The following is a 13,582-nucleotide window of genomic DNA, read 5'->3' as shown; positions in this document are numbered from 1 at the left end:
ACCCAATTGGTCGCTTCTTCCAGGTGTCACTTGCCTTATATTGTTCTATTGTTGTTCAAGATTATCTTTGGATTTTCTTTATTGTTCATTTGAGTCCGAGGTCAACGCGTGGTCATCTGGTGTGTTTTATGCGGAGGTGTGGTTTTAAGCAAAGCTCTTTTGAGATAGCTCATGGCCTTCACAATAGCCAGATAATATCTTTGCTAATCAACCATGCCCTTGCAGATGGTCAATAGAGTCGTTCCAGGATGAAAGTGGATTAATTTATATAGAGTGGGCGACAGAAGGAGGAATTGAAATCTCGTCATGGATCGCATGGGGAGACTGTAGCAAAGCAGCCAGCGAGGGGAATCACTGAGGGAGGGGAGGCAGTGATCATTGCGAAAGTCTGTTACTGAATCCAGGCTGGTTCTGAGTTCGGCTCTTCTCACACCCAATGAGGGTCTGAGCCCAACACACACCGAATGGGACATTGTAGAGAGGGATTTATCTGTGTCTAACCCGTGTGCACCAGCTCTGGGAAAGTTTGATGGGACAGTTAAGAGGGAGCGTTTCACTGTATCAAACCGGTGATGGACCTGCCCTGAGTATGTTTGATGGGACAGTCTAGAGGGATCTTTACTCTGCATCTATCCCGTGCTGTACCTGTCCTAGGATTGTTTGATTGGATATTGTGCAGGAGCTTACCTTTGTATCTAACCCGCTGTACCTGACCTGGGAGTGTTTGATCGGGACAGTGTAGAGGGAAGTTTACTCTATTTATAACCGGTGCTGTAGCTGCGCTGGAAGTATTTGACGGGCAGTATAGAGGGAGCATTAATCTGTATCTAACCTGTGCTGTACCTGTCCTGGGAGTGTTTGATGGGACGGTGTAGAATGAGCTTTGCTCTGTATCTAATCCCGTGCTTTACGTGCCCTGGGCGTGTTTGATGGGCCAGTGTAGAGAGAAATTTATTGTATATCTAACTCTTGCTGTACCTGCACTGGGAGTGTTTGATGGGACGGTGTAGAGAGAAATTTACTGTGCAACTAACCCTGTGATGTCCCTGCCGATGGTACAAATTAACCTGAACTGATTGTTATTCACCATGCCTCAAATTGCTGAGCATTTAACGCAGATGCAGCATTTTTGTTGGTCAGTCGTATTATTACTAAACTCATTCTGTTCAGCCTGGCAGTTTCTGTCTCTGGCTGGGGCTCATGTTCATCAGGCACTTCCTTCACTCGTCAGCGCTGAGTGTTGCGATTGAAGCAGCGGTGGCATCATGTTCTGTCTCTATCGTGATTTCCACCTTCATAACTTTGACTGTCTGTCCTCCTGCCCGAGCTTCTCTTCTGCTGCAACCTTCATCTGTGATTTGGTTACATTTATCCTTGAGATACTTAGAGGAAATAGATACAAATAATGTAATAGGTATCAGAGCAATGATTTATAATGCGTGGATTGAATCCCGGCTCGGGATGTGATCAGAGCGGGACTCATGCTCCGCTAAGCAAATGATATATCACGTACAGCACACAAAGCAGACAATCGGACCGACTGCTCCATGCTGGCGTTTATGCAGCACACAGACCACCACCCTTCCACCACACAATCCCCACAACTCTGCATCTTACCCTATTAGCAGAATCTTCTAATGTTTTATGCCTGATTTGTTGATCTTGCTTCCCATTAAATGGTTCTGTACTATTCGCCTCAACCACTGCCTCTGGAGGTTGGTTCCCCATTCTCACTTCTCTGGTTACAGAGGCTTCTCCTGAAATTATTATTGGATTTATTGGTGACGATTTTATCATCATGGCCCCATTTTTGGTATCATATTTATTTCATGATTTCAGTTTTTTTTAAACTCTATTTTAAACTGTGCTTGCTTTTCCGCTATTGCATTTATCACAGCACATTTAACGATTAGAAACAGGCTCAAAAAGAGCACAGCATCGATTCTACACACGAGACAAGGACTCAATGACTTCTGTTATCACAGGACCACAGAATCACACAGCACAGAAGAGGCCATTCGATCCATCATGCTGCTCCAGGCTCTGTGATCGAGCTATTCAATCAGCCCCACACCCTTGTTCTGTTCCCAGATCCCTTCAAATACCGGAATTCCAGTATTGATTCCAATTACATAAGAACATAAGAACATAAGAACATAAGAATTAGTAACAGGAGTAAGCCATCTTGTCCCTCGAGGCTGCTCCGCCTTTCAACTAGATTATGGCTGATCGGACCGTGGACTGAGCATCACTTACCCGTCCGCTCCCCATAAACCTTAATTCGCTGAATTGTTAAAAATCTATTTATCTGTGATTTGAATACATTCAATGAGCTAGCCTCAACTGCTTCCTTGGGCAGAGCATTCCACAGATTCACAACCGTCTGGGAGAAGAAATTCCTTCTCAACTCCGTTTAAATTGCCCCCCCCCAGTATTGTGAGGCTGTGTCCCCTAGTTCTAATCTCCCCGACCAGTGGAAACAACATCTCTGCCTCTATCGTATCTATCCCTTTCATTATTTTCAATTTTTCTATAAGATCACCCCTCATCCTTCTGAACTCCAACGAGTAAAAACATCGTCTACTCAATCTATCATCATAAGGTAACCCCCTCATCTCCGGGATCAGCCTAGTGAATCGTCTCTGTACCCCTTCCAAAGCTAGTATATCCTACCTTAAGTAAGGTGACCAGAACTGCACGCAGTACTCCTGGTGCGGCCTCGCCAATAACCTGTACAGTTGCAGCATGACTTCCCTGCTTTTGTATTCCATCCCTCTCGTAATGAAGGCCAACATTCCATTCGCCTTCCTGATGACCTGCTGCACCTGCAAGCTAACTTTTTGAGAATCATGCACAAGGACCCCCAGGTCCCTCTGCACCGCAGCATGTTGTAATTTCTCCCCATTCAAATAATATTCTCTTTTACTGTTTTCTTTTCCAAGGTGGATGATCTCACATTTTCCGACGTTGTATTCCATCTGCCAAAATTCAGCCCATTCGCTTAATCTATCCAAATCTCTTTGCATCCTCTCTGTGTCCTCCACACAACCCGCTTTCCCACTCTTCTTTGTGTCATCTGCAAATTTTAAAAGTTATTGTAAAATCTGCTTCCACCCCATTTTCATTGAGAACAATCCAGAAAATGCAAACTCGCAGTGTAAGACAAATTCTCCTCATCTTCCCTCTATTAATTTTCGTAAAACTCTTCCCTCTGGTTAACAACTCTTCTACCACTGGCAGAGTTTCTCTTCAGTTACTTTATCCAAAGCCCTCATATTCTTGAAAACCTCTATTAAATCTCTCGTTAATATTCTCTGATCGAACGGGAAAAATCACAGTTGCTTATATCTACTTATATCTCTCTCTGGGATACCAGTGCACCAGCGCAGCCTTCAGTCGCATGAGGAAGAGAGTGTTGGAAGATCACACCATAAAATCTGGCAGCAAGCTCATGGTCTACGAATATGTAGACATAGCCAGCCTACTGTACGGATCACAAACGTGGACCGTATAAAGTAGGTACCACAAATTACTGGATAAATACCTATGTCTCCTCAAGATCCTGCAGATCCCTTGGGATGTCAGACGTTAGCGCCCTCGATCAGGCCAGCATCCCCACTGCGGAGCACTGAGCACACTTGATCAGATCCGCTGGGCGGGCCACATTGTCCGCATGCCTGAAACGAGACTCGCAAAGCAAGCGCTCTACTTGGAACTCCTACACGGCAAACGAGCCCCGCGTGGGCAGATGAAACGTTACAAGGGCATCCTCAACGTCTCCTTGAAAAAGAGCAACATTCCCACTGACAGCTGGGAGTCCCTGGCCAAAGACTGCACTAATGGAGGAAGAGCATCCGGGAGGTCGCTGAGCAACTCGAGTCTCGTTTCCAAGAGCATGTAGCAAACAAGCGCAGAGATTGGAAGGAGTGTGCGGCAAACCAATCCCACCCACCCTTTCCCTCAACCATTATCTACCCCACCTGGTACAGAGACCGATATTCCCATATTAGTCTGTTCAATCACCTGAGAACACACTTTTCGAGTGGAAGCAAGTAATCCTCGATTTCGAGACTGCCTATGATGATGATTAAATCTCTTCCACACCTTCTCCAAGGCTTTCCTAATGTGTGCTGCCGAATCGTCATGCAGAGATTAACCGATGTTGAACAGATTTTTATTGTACCTTCATGATGTGTGAATCGGTGGTGTGGGCACCATTAATTGTCCATCCCAAATTCCACCGAGAAGCTGCTGGTGAATTCATCGATACATCTAGAGGGCTATTTAGAGTTGACCATATTGCTGTGGGACTGGGGTCATATAGCTGCCAGACTAGGTAAGGACTGGGGATTTCCATCCCGAAAACAGGTTATTGAACTCGATGGGTAATGACAATCCGAGATCCACACGGTCACCATTGCTGACACAATATTTTAATTCTAGATTTATTTAACTCACCTTAAATTGCACAGCTGCCGTGGTGGGATCTGAACTCATGCCCTTGGATCTTTACTCCAGGTCTCTGGATCATTAGTACAGTAGCACAATCACTTTGCTGCCAAACCCGATGATTCATAAAGTCAAAGATTCTTCCTCCGTTTTTAACAGTTTTATTAACTTGCCCTGCCACCTTCAAAGATTTGTGCACATCGACTCCCAGGTGTCTCTGCACCCGCACGCCATTTAAAAAATGTACTGTTTAACATTTATTGCATCTTGTCATGTTCCTTCACAAAAATGTATCACTTCACACATGTTTAATTTTGCCTGTCATTTGTCTTCCCATTCAAGCAGACTATCGCTGTGCACCTATGTCTGCTTGCTCCCTACTGCTAACTACATTAGTGTTTCGTGACATCTGCAAATTTGAAATTATGCCTTTACACTTAGGTCCTGGCTATTAATCTCTATCAGAAAGAGCACTGGCACTAATATAGAACACTGCGTTTCACCACTCTATACTTCACTTCTGTCTGAACGCCAACTTTTCACCGCCACTCTCAGTTATTTGTTCCGGTGCCAATGTTGTCTCCACACAGCCACTGTCCCTTTAATTCCATGAGGTTCAGTTTCCCTATCAAGTCGATGAAGTGACATTTTATCAAAAGCCTTTTGAAAGTCGATATATACAACATCAGCTGCACTATGCTCATCAAACCTTTAGGTTATTACATCAAAGAACTCAATCAGGTTTTTCTGACACACTTCGACATTAACACAATTTGTGCTGGTTGTCATTTATTAATCCATGTTTTTACAAGTGGCAGATAATATCATACCGGATTATGGCCTCTAGAAGTTTTCCCACCACAGACGTTATTCTGACTGGCCTGTAACTACAGGTTTTATCACTCTCTACTTTTTTGAACAGCGTTTGCCATTTGCGAACCTGCAGTCCTCTGTCACCACTGACATATCCAGGGAGGATTAAAGACTCTGGCCTGAGCTATTTCCATTATTCCTTCACTCAGCAACACTCATAAATCCCATTCGGACCAGTTATATAGAAACATAGAAATTTACAACACAGGAGGCCATTTCTGGCCCATCATATTCACGCCGGCCGACAAAGACTCAGGCCATCGGTCAGCAGCCCTGAAGCTTACATGTAATCCTTTGAACCATTAACAATGGGGAAAAGTATCGAGCAGCAAGCACAAGCAGACTGCCCCACACAACTGTGACACACCTTAAACTGAAACAGTATACACTCCATCCCAACCGGAGCCATGTGATCTCCCGGGAGAGGCAAAAAACAGTTTAAAATCCAGGTCAATTTCGGGAAAAATATCTGGGAACCTTCCTCTATTACCCATCCAGGTGATCAAAACTACTCCAGGGTATCTACTTTATTGTGGTACATAAAGTGTTGGATTGAAAGGGGTGAATTGAAAATGTTTGTTCAGGGACTGTAATTAATATCAGTCTCCACGGGTTTATAGAAGCTATATGTTCAGTGACTGTAATTAATATAAGTCTCTATTTACCGAATTGTGTCTCTGGAGTCATTCTCGCTCATATTGATAAGGCACTCCTTTCAAAGTGTTACCGCATTGTCACAGTGAATACATCACCTTTGGCACTAACAGCGATCATCGCACTGCTCCACAGAGAGCGAGTCGGAATCTGAGAACAGTAGATTGGAATGATACAACAATGTATCAGAATCTGAAAATAATGGATTGGAATGTTACAACAAATGGCAGGAGTTTCATCTTGTATTTTAACTTTCTTGTTGAACATTATGAGGAATTATCATTGTTATTGCGAATCCGTTATGCATTTCGTATTATTCAATACATTTACTTTCCCGTCCTTGCTGGTGTTGGTTTTACTGGTACGTCTATCTAATTATTCCAGTAATCATGGTTCAATGTATTACTGATCTTATATTTTACTCTCCCCTCCTTGCTGCAATTGTTGTTCCTGGTAGTCTCTGTATCCAACTATTAACTCTGCAACCAAATTTCGCTGTATTACAAGACTTGTAAATTGCTTTCTCTTCTTTGATGCAGTTGTTGTTCCTGGGAAATCTCTTCATACAGCTGTTAACTATGCATACGTTGTTAATTGTACGAGTGATATTTTAATTTATTCCACAATCTTTCCTGTTGATGGTGTCCCTGGTAAGTCTCTATATCCAACAATTATAACTCTACTCTATATTTCACTGGATTACTGAGTATGTCACTTAATTCTTTGGAAGTCTTCGTCACATTGTATATCTACTGACTCAGTCCCCTCTGTGGCCAATGTCTGAGGCTGAACGAGATTGTTCACAAATTCGGCATTCTGTTTTTTCCCTGAGTTCAGTTCTGACCTCTTCTCCTCTGAATCACTGGTTCTGCCCATTATCATCTCCATAAGACTGGTCACCTCATTCTTTCGCCTCAATAACCCAGTGACTTTGTAAAACAAGAATCGACCATTGCAATGCTTTCCTTGCCCACCTCGCAGTTACAGTCCACTAAAAGTTAGAGCTCACCTAAACAAGTTGCTGATCATAACCAAACTCCACTAAGTCCTGTTCACCCATCAACAATCTGCTCTTCAACATTGGCTCCCGATTAAGTAATACCTCATTTTTATTATTCTCATCCATGTGTTCAAATCCCACCATGGTCTCACCCCCTCCAATTAGTCCCATTCCCCTGCTCTATTCCCATAGTCCAGCAATTTTTTCCCCTCCAAGTATTTATCCAATTGTCCAATAAATGTTAATTTACTTCCCTCTATATGTCCTCCAGTCATACTGTCTCTATTCTCTTTTTCTCATTCATTCTGGCACTGTGTGAATTTCTCATTTTCTCCCTGTCTCTCTGTCAGTTTCACGCTGTCTCTCCACATTTCACTGTCTCTGTCTCTTGCTCATCGACTGTTAGATTAATACAGCAAAGAAAGGGGCCGCTCGGTCCATCGTGTCCATGCCGTCTATTGGATAGAACTATCTCAGAAGCCCAACTCTTTAGCCAGAAAAATGTAAATATATCCCCTTCCACGAATAAAGCAATTCCCTTTCGAAAATAACGATTGAATCTACTTCCACCGTGTTCTCACAAATCGCATTGCAGATCGCAACGGCTCACTGCATAAAGAACACTCTTCCCATCTCTCCTCTGGTTATTTTATCAATTACCTTAACCCTGTCTCCTCTGGTTATGCACCATTGTGCAACTGGAAACATTTTCGACATACTCGCTCTATCAAAACCCATCATAATTTTAAAATCTATGTGAAATGTTAAATCTTTGCTGATGATACAACGTCACCATCATAGAAAGTCTCTTTAAATGGAGGAAGGTTTGCTTCCACTCTAAAAATGAGTTCTTATGTAACTGAACATGCAATAAGGGAATTACAGTCTCTGTTACACGTGGGACAAACAGTGGTTGAAGGAAAGTGTTGTGGGACTCGTTTGCCGGATGCTCCTCCTTACTCCTCCGCTTGGTCTCTGCATGCTCTCGGCGACGAGACGCTAGGTGCTCAGTGCCCTCCTGGATGCACTTCCTGCACTTCAGGCAGTTTTGGGCCAGGGACTTCCAGCTGTCTGTAGGGATGTTGCATTTCATCAAGGAGGCTTTGATCGTTTCATTCAAAAGTTTCCTCTGCCCACCTGGGCCTCGCTTACTGTGTAGGAGTTCCAAGTAGAGCGCTTGCTTGCGAGTCTTGTGTCAGGCATCCGGAAGATGTGGCCCGGAAAATGGAACTGTCCAGGTGTACCAGCATCGAAGCACTGATAATACAAAGATAAGTGTGAAAGCATGTTGTGAGGAGGACGCAAAAAATCTGCAAAGGCATACAGATAGTCTAAGTGGGTGGGCCACAACAATGGCAGATGGGGTATAATGTGGAAAATGTGACGCTATCTTCTTTGTTATGAAAAACAAATAAGCAAATTATCATTTAATGGGGAGAGATACCAAATTGCTGTGGTCCAGATTGATCTGGGTGTTCTTGTACATAAAACACAGAAGGTTAGCATGTAGGTACAGCTAGCAATTAGAAAAGGCAGCAGAATGTCTGGCTTTATTTCAAGTGGGACAGAATATAGAAGTCCTGCTACAACTGTACAGGTTGTCGATAAGTCTACAGCTGGAGTATTGTGTACAGTTTTGGTCACTTTAGTGAAAGAAGGATTTACTTGCATTGGAGGCAGTTCAGAGAAGGTTCACGACGTTGATTACTGGGATGAATATGTTGTCATAAGAATAAAGGTTGAGCAGGTTGGGCGTGTATATATTGGAGTTTAGAAAACTACGAGGTGATCTTATTGAAATGTGTAAGATTCTATAGGGGCTTGATGGGGTAGACGCAGAGATGATGTTTCCTCGAGTGGGAGAAATCTAGAACCAGGGGACATAGGTTCAGAATAAGGGATCGCCCATTTATATCACAAATAAGAAGCAATTTATTCTCTCAGGGGGGCGTGAATCTTTGGAATTCTCTTCGACAGAAAGCTGTGGAGGCAGCTTCATTGAATCTTATTCACTGGAGATAGACTGACTTTTCAATGAGAAGGGAGTTAAGGGAGTGGGCACGGAAGGGGAGTTGCGGCCAAGATAATATGTTCATTCCAAAGAGTCAGGTCCAATCACAGAGGCGGGAGCGGAGTAATGTTTTTGGCTCTCGGAATGAAATCCCTGGACCGACGTGAGAGCACTGGAAGTTAGGCGAACCTGGGAATGAAATTTCTCGACAGAGGTGGGAGTAGTGTAATGTAGGCGAACCTGGTCATTAAATATCGAGACTGAGGGAGGGAGCAGTGTAATCTAGGCAGATGTTGGTGTGAACTCCTGGAGCGAGGTGGGAGCCGTCTCTGGGAAGTCGCATCATCGCATCACTGGAATCATCTCAGAGATCCTGAGGTTCATGAATATTTATTTATTGTGAATGTTTTACCGATATTTTCTGTGATGCAATAATTCAGAAATCATATAAGAGGCAGTCCATTTTTTATTATTTTATTCCTTCCTTTTATCAGCCAATTTCTCGTCTTTTGTTCTCACTTGGAGTTGAACAGAGGAAGCGAAACTCTGTTCGCTCTGTTCTGTCCACGCTATGTTACAGGCGGGTAAATATCCGCTGATCATTTAGTTCCAGTCAGTGTCTCCTTTGTCACCATCTCAAGTTCTGCATTAATGGCAGTGCTTCTAATGGGTGGAACAGGATTACAAGCGTCATTAACATTCACAAACAAAATGTTCGTTCAGCCAGATTTCATTCATTTATTTCCAATCTTTATTTTGAATTTGCAATTTGGTCCCATGCCGATCTGTCACAGTTCAGTAGGTCTCTCAGAGAGAAACAGAGTGGATATATCTGTTGCCTCCGGCTGTACACTTCTGATCTTTGGGCCCCTCGTGCGGAGGGGGGGCGGGAGGTCAGAAGGCCTCCTCGTCGGACTGCTCCGGGGCATGGGCAAGCGGACCATCAGCTGGTCCAGACAGCGGGCGGTCGAGAGGATCGTTGAGCCCGGCTGCCTCCCTCTCTTCCGCGGATACGTTCAAGCCAAGGTGTCCCTGGAGATGGAGCACGTGGTGTCCACCGCAACGTTCGCGGCCTTCCACGAGAGGTGGCTGCCGGAGGGACTGAAGTGCATCATCAACACCGGCAACCAGATTTAATTCGGTTCTTCAATGCTAAAAGTGTAATATCATTACAGTTATCGGTTTTATTGCACATTTATATCATAGCAGCGCATTTGGAAAGAGGTGGCATGATAGTCCCAAGTCAGCATGGATTTGTGAAAGGGAAATCATGCTTGACAAATCTTCTGGAATTTTTTGAGGATGTTTACAGTAGAGTGGACAAGGGAGAACCAGTTGATGTGGTATATTTGGACTTTCAGAAGGCTTTCGACAAGGTCCCACACAAGAGATTAATGTGCAAAGTTAAAGCACATGGAATTGGGGTTAGTGTGCTGACATGGATTGGGAACTGGCTGTCAGACAGGAAGCAAAGTGTCGGAGTAAATGGCTACTTTTCAGAATGGCAGGCAGTGACTAATGTGATACTTACAAGGTTCTGTGCTGGGGCCCCAGCTGTTTACATTGTACGTTAATGATTTGGACCAGGGGATTAAATGTAGAATCTCCAATTTTGCGGATGACACTAAGTTGGGTGCCAGTGTGAGGAGCGAGGAGGATGCTATGAGGCTGCAGAGTAACTTGGGTAGGTTAGGCGAGTGGGAAAATGCATGGCAGATGAAGCATAATGTGGATAAATGTGAGGTTATCCACTTTGGTGGTAAAAACAGAGAGACAGACTATTATCTGAATGGTGACAGATTAGGAAAAGGGGAGGTGCAACGAGACCTGGGTGTCATGGTACATCAGTCATTGAAGGTTGGAATGCAGGTACAGCAAATGGCATGTTGGCCTTAATAGCGAGGAAATTTGATTACAGGGGCAGGGAGGTATTGCTACAGTTGTCCAGGGCCTTGGTGAGGCCACACCTGGAGTATTGTGTGCAGTTTTGGTCTCCTAACTTGAGAAAGGAAATTCTTGCTATTGAGGGAGTGCAGCGAAGGTTCACCAGACTGATTCCCGGGATGGCGGGACTGACACATCAAGAAAGACTGGATCAACTGGGCTTGTATTCACTGGAGTCAGAAGAATGAGATGGGATCTCACAGACACGTATAAAATTCTGACGGGTTTAAACAGGTTAGATGCAGGAAGAATGTTCCCAATGTTGCTGAAGTCCAGAACCAGGGGTCACAGACTAAGGATAAGGGGTAAGCCATTTAGGACTGAGATGAGGAGAAACTTCTTCACCCGGAGAGTGGTGAACCTGTGGAATTCTCTACCACAGAAAGTTGTTGAGGCCAATTCACTAAATATATTCAAAAAGGAGTTAGATACAGTACTTACTACCAGGGGGATCAAGGGGTATGGCGAGAAAGCAGGAATGGGGTACTGAAGTTGCATTTTCAGCCATGAACTCAATGAATGGCGGTGCTGGCTCGAAGGGCCGAATGGCCTACTCCTGCAACTATTTTTTATATTTTCTATGTTTCTATAATGAGGGAGCAATTCATATCTAGTTTCAATCAAAAATAGTTGTATTTCAGGATAAACAACCCCGGCTGATTGTAACTTAGGTACTTTGAATATGAACAAACTATCATATTTTCTCGTCTAATATTCTCTGCACAAGTGGAAACCAACAGGTGAAAAGCTACAACAATTAATCTCTTCCATTTGTGTTCAAATACTTCAAATGCTCGTTTCAAGGACACCCTCAAAGCCTTCATATTAAAACTCAACATCCCCACCGACACATGGTAGTTCCGATCCAAAGATCACCTGAAGTGGAGAAAATGCATCCGGAAGGGCGCTGATCACCTCGAGTCGTCGCCGAGAACATGTAGAAACCAAGCGAGGGCTGCGGAATGAGCGTGCGGCAAATCAGACTCCCCACCCACCCTTTTCATCAACCACTCTCTATCCCGCCTGTGACAGAGACTGTAATTACCATGTTGGACTGTTCAGTCACCTGATAACTCACTTTTAGCGTGGTAACAAGTCTTTCTCGCTTTCGTGGAGCTGCATATGATGAAGATGTTACATCAGCATTTGGCGGTTCATTGACTGAGAGATGGTTCGTCTGATTTACTGCTGATAAATGAATTTATTTGGTGATTACCTTGTCAAAGATTGTTAATTATTTTAGTTTGGAGTCTATTCCTTGTGTCCAAATTAACGTTTAATTTACCTGTTTATTTCCCTGCCTGACAGTTAACATCCTGACGATTGTGATCCTGCCTCGTGGAAAGTGCGGTCTCTCCATATGTGTCACTCGCTATCTGGTGGCCATGGCAGTGACGGATCTCCTGGTCATTATCCTCGACCTGATACTGAGACACCTTCCGATTCTTTACCAGAAAGAGTTCCATTTCGTGCGGTCCATCCATGTGTGTAATATTCACGCCGTCTTACTTCACGCAGCCACGGATTGTTCTGTCTGGTTCACCGTCAGTTTCACCTTTGATCGCTTTGTGGCCATTTGTTGCCAGAAGCTGAAAACTAAATATTGCACCGAGAGAACGGCGGCTGTGGTTCGGTTCTGGGAACCGTGACTTTGCTGACCGGGTTCAAGAACATGTTCTGGTATTTTATGTTGACAGGTTTCTATATACTTGACAACATGCCCTGGTTTTGCTACATAACTGAAGATGTTCTCAATTCACCGGTCTGGGGAGCAATCACATTCCTTCATTATATTCTCACCACATGTATCCCATTTGCTCTGATTCTGCTGCTCAATACTGTCACCGCCAGGCATATTATATTGGCCAGCAGAGCCCGCAGGCAACTCCGGGTTGCCAGCAGTGCGGAGTGTCTCAGTGAACCAGAGATGGCGAGCCGCAGGAATTCCATCATTTTACTGTTTGTTATCTCTGGCAATTTCATCCTGTTGTGGGCGGTGCTTATGGTGAATTCTATGTGGACCCAGATGTACTTTTTGGGCTATGATTCTGTATATATACCTATTTATGTAATGGACGTTGGAATAATGCTGCAGCTGCTGAGTTGCTGCACAAACACGGCAATTTATGCCGTGACCCAGACTAAGTTCAGACAGCAGTTGAAGAATGTAGGGAAATATCCCTTCACACTGATTCTGAAATTAATTAAACGATGAGAGGATGCAGAAACGTTCCTGCATCAGACTCCCTGTGTCCTGATATTGTGAGCGAGCTGCTCTCCCCCGCGTGGCCAGTGATTCGCGTGAATAATAACACTCTCACTCACACACTGTCTGCAACGGGCGGCCTGTGAGGGGCCTGCAGTCCGGGTGAATCACCATCAGCATCATAGGCAATCACACGAAATAAAGAAACATAGAATCATAGAAAATAGGTGCAGGAGTAGGCCAGTCGGCCTTCCGAGACTGCACCACCATTCAATAAGATCATGACTGATCGTTCACCTCAGTACCCAGTTCCTGCTTTCTCTCCATACCCATTGATCCACCCGTAAGGGCCATATTTTGAATATATTTAACGAATTGGCTTCAACAGCTCTCTGTGGTAGTGAATTCCACAGGTTCACAACTCTCTGAGTGAAAAGGTTTCTCC

At 44.2% G+C, this 13,582-nt stretch overlaps 1 pseudogene; it reads left to right on the top strand.

Annotated features, from left to right (window-relative positions):
* LOC139238101 (probable G-protein coupled receptor 139) overlaps positions 1–13,146 on the top strand; it is a 30,055-nt pseudogene extending 16,909 nt beyond the window's left edge.
* The last annotated feature ends 436 nt before the right edge of the window (positions 13,147–13,582 follow it).

This window comes from Pristiophorus japonicus, chromosome 25 (genome assembly GCF_044704955.1).
Source record: "Pristiophorus japonicus isolate sPriJap1 chromosome 25, sPriJap1.hap1, whole genome shotgun sequence".
In the NCBI taxonomy this organism is placed as follows: Eukaryota; Metazoa; Chordata; class Chondrichthyes; family Pristiophoridae; genus Pristiophorus; species Pristiophorus japonicus.
This window is presented reverse-complemented; position numbering and strand designations above follow the sequence as displayed.